Source organism: Danio rerio, chromosome 11, assembly GCF_049306965.1.
Source record: "Danio rerio strain Tuebingen ecotype United States chromosome 11, GRCz12tu, whole genome shotgun sequence".
Lineage (NCBI taxonomy): Eukaryota > Metazoa > Chordata > Actinopteri > Cypriniformes > Danionidae > Danio > Danio rerio.
This window is the reverse complement of record NC_133186.1, coordinates 44,572,501-44,575,000: the sequence shown is the minus strand read 5'-3', so window position 1 is coordinate 44,575,000 and position 2,500 is coordinate 44,572,501. Positions and strand designations below refer to the sequence as shown.

The following is a 2,500-nucleotide window of genomic DNA, read 5'->3' as shown; positions in this document are numbered from 1 at the left end:
TGATAGAGCTGTCCTGAAGCCTGTGCCTTTTTTTTTCTCACCTAATCTGATGGAGCAGAAGCAAAGCATGAAATAATGGAGCAGTGATTTACACAGGGGGTCAGAGCTTGGCTAAACTGTTTTTAACTGTATGATGGTGTGCCTCAGGGCTCTGTCCTCGCCCTCTTACACTTTGGCAGGCAGAACGAGACGGATTGTGCTGCTCTATTTTCTTGTTTTAATTGTCTTGCATGATTGCATTTTAACCCACAAATCAGCAGCACATGATGACGTTGTTTTCATGGCATTTACGAGCACATTCACAGCAGCAATTCCTGTCATTCTTTATGATTGTAATTCTCACTTGAATATCGTTTATTTAACTGTAAGTGACTCCGCAGCATTTGTTTACATCATGAACAAACGCTCATAGCTGACTTTTGACTATGGAAATAAAAACATCATTATGTTATGGGCAAATATTAATCATAATTAATTGCAATCCAAAATAGAAGTTTGTTTTGACATGATATATGTGTGTGTGCGCGTTTATATTTATGTATGTGCTATACACACATGTATAGAAACAAAACAGTACAAAATAATTTTGTGACAGATATTTTAGATAATATATAATTAGTTTATATATAATTTTCATAAACGTATTATTATAATTATTTATTTATTTAGTTTATCTAAATGTAAATGAAAATTCTCACATATAGGCATGCGGGTATTTATATATACATAATAAATATACAAAGTACACACACTTAAATGATCTCCAAACAAACTTATGTTGTATGCAATTTATTAGCGATAAAGCAATGTGTACTTAAAAGGTATTAGGTACACCTAACTAGTATCGGGTTGGACCCCCTGTTGCCTTCAGAACCTCCTTAATCCTTCTTGGCATAGATTCAACAACTACTGGAAATATTCCTCAGAGATTTTGCTCCACATTTGCGCCCACAGAACTGCCGCTCACTGGCTAAGCATGGCACATTCAAAGTCACTTAAATCCCCTTTCTTCCCCATTCTGATGCTCGGTTTGAACCGCAGCAGATCATCTTGACCATGTCTACATGCCTAAATGCATTGAGTTGCTGCCATGTGATTGGCTGATTAGAAATTTGAGTTAACTAACAGTTGGAGGTGTACCTAATAAAGTGGCCGGTGAGTGTATATGTGGAAAACATTGTCGTTTGTTTTATATTAGCTGCTGTAGTTCTGTTGTTACCATAGCAACTCACCACAAGTATGGTGTAAAAACACTGCTATAGTTTTTACTGTGGTATTTTGTGGGTGCCTGTATACTTATTGTCCTCTGTGTGAATGGCTCTTAAAGGGATAGTTCACCTAAAATTGAAAAATCGCAGAAAATACATTTTGAAAAATGTTGTGAAATTTTAAAGCAGTTTTCAACATTCTTCAAACTATCTTTTTCATTTTACAGAAGAAAAAACAAAATGTAAACCGGTTTGAAACCGCTTGAGGGTGAATGAATGATGACAAAGCTCTAATTGTGTGGTTAACTGGTACTTTAACAGTTTAATGCACTCTAGGAATTTGAGCAAGGGTTTTAAGCTGTTTTGACTGATCGTTTGGTCCACTTTGCTCTCTTTTTATACAAATATTATATATTTGCCTTTATTGTTTGCTGGTGTGTGATTTTATTTTATATATTTTTTATTTTATATAAATTTATATAATATAAAGTTATATAAAATCATACTAATTTATATTATTTATTTATTTCACATTATTAATTTTTTTTATTTATTTAGTTTATTATTAATTTTTTTATTTATTTTATATTTTTATTTAATTTAATTACTTTATTTCATAATTTATTATTTTATTTTTTTATTTTTAAGTAAAAAATTTTATTTTAATATTAATTTTACAATTTATTTTATTTAATATTTTTATTTAATATTAATATTTGTATTTTTGATCATTTTATTTATAAGTTATTTTATAATAATTTTATTTATTTTTATTTTATATAATTTAATTTTATTTATTTTATCTCATTGTTTATTAATAATTTTTACATTTTATATATTTATTTATTTTATATAATTTAATTTAATTGTATACATTTTATTTTTTATTTTATTAATATTTTTTATTTTATTTGAGATATATATATATATATATATATATATATATATATATATAATTTTTATTTATTATTATATTATTTATTTAATTATTTATTTATTAATTTATTTATTAATTTATTTTATTTTTAAATTTAACAATTTATATATTTTATTTCATGATTATTTTTTTCCCGTCATCATGATGGTTAGTTTCAATACTGTGAGTTCACATTTGCTGTGTTCTCTGTAATCTCATTGACTCATTTCTGGGCGTACGCTGCTGATCATCTCTTGTATGTTCTGGTAATTGGATTATGTCAGTGTTTGGACGCAGTTTTTACGCTGTTGTAATGCAGTTTTAGTCCATCTGTTTGGATTTGTCATCAGACTGGAACGAGTGTTTCTGAGACGAA

The 2,500-nt window shown here is 28.1% G+C and overlaps 1 protein-coding gene across 3 annotated transcripts in view; it reads left to right on the top strand.

Moving 5' to 3' along the window:
- flnba (filamin B a) overlaps positions 1-2,500 on the top strand; it is a 750,037-nt gene that overhangs the window by 48,013 nt on the left and 699,524 nt on the right. The window lies entirely within an intron of this gene.